Source organism: Asparagus officinalis, chromosome 8 (assembly GCF_001876935.1).
Source record: "Asparagus officinalis chromosome 8, Aspof.V1, whole genome shotgun sequence".
NCBI classification, from domain to species: domain Eukaryota; kingdom Viridiplantae; phylum Streptophyta; class Magnoliopsida; order Asparagales; family Asparagaceae; genus Asparagus; species Asparagus officinalis.
The window spans coordinates 66105471-66106800 of record NC_033801.1 but is presented as its reverse complement, the minus strand read 5'-3'; positions in this window follow the sequence as shown (position 1 = coordinate 66106800).

The window sequence follows — 1330 nt, the reverse complement described above, 5'->3', positions numbered from 1 at the left end:
CAACAAACCCATCAATCTGACATGTGATTCTACCACCAAAAACACAAACCCGTTATCCGCAACGGCTACCCTTCAAGTACCTCAGGACCCACTTCACAGCCTTCCCAGTGCCGTGCTTTCCCGCGATTCGCCATTGAACCTGCTGACCACACTAACCACTTCGTGAAATATCTGGGCGCTGTACACACCATGGCGCTACAGCAAACTGCCAACTGTCACTAGCATAAGCGAACACGCCTCCATGTGTGCCTTATCTTCTGCTGTAGTGGCAGATTGTTTAGCCTGCAAAGCCTGAAGTGTGGCGAGTCAATGCGATGTCAGCCACCGAACTTAGCACTTTGCATCCCGAACCTCACGACTTTCACCCCGCCTCTATATAACCCTTCTGAACTCAAGAACAATCGCCGATTCCGCCCTCTCTTCTAATCTCCATACCCAGTATTTTTCTCAGCCTAGCGTACTATCCTTCATCTCGAAACTTCTTTTACCAAGTTGCAGATTTTATACCTATCTATCCTCCACCCCGCTCTTTAGAAGCAATAAGCATTGTCATTCCACATACAAAAAGGAGATAGCATATAATTTACCTCCACGAAGCTTCCGAATTGTAAACACAGCAAATCGCTAATCGCCTTCTGGCCGCAAAATGATATGTCAATTCTTTGTACACTTGCGAGGAGATTGCTTCAGTCCATAGCAGCTGGGCACTTCCCAAGCCGACATACATGATGCCTCTATATCCTCAACCTTGCATAACCCTCAGGTTGATGCATGTAGATTACTCTTCATCCAAGTCCTCCGTGCCCAAGAATGGCGTTTTTAACATTCAAGTTGGTTTCCAGACTCAGCATCACATGAGCAACAATACTCAATAGCACCCGAATAGAAGTGTGTTTCACCACCCGGAGAAAATATCTTATTGATAATCCATACCCTCCCTTTGCTTGCCAAAAAATCCTTTAAGCCACTAGCCTCGCCTTGTACCTGTGTAGCCACCGAGCTCTGAAGGATCTTCCTTTCTCTTATACACCCACTCTACAACCAATAGCTTTTTCTTCCTCACGCAGCAATGGACCACCTCCCATGTGGTTCTTCCGGAGAGATGTCCATACTCCTCCTCCATCGCAGCCAACAACTCTCGCTATACTCATATCCCGAATAGCTCTTGTAAGGAGACTGGCTTCATCTTCCTCCACCGCCGAGTGCCGTACTCAACCAAATTAACTTGGCCTTATAGTGCTTCAGGGTGTTGCATCAGCCCCTAGCTTTTGTACCTCTTATATGCTCGCTTTGCGCCTAGTGGAAGCCAAAGTATCCTCGGAGCTGTTGT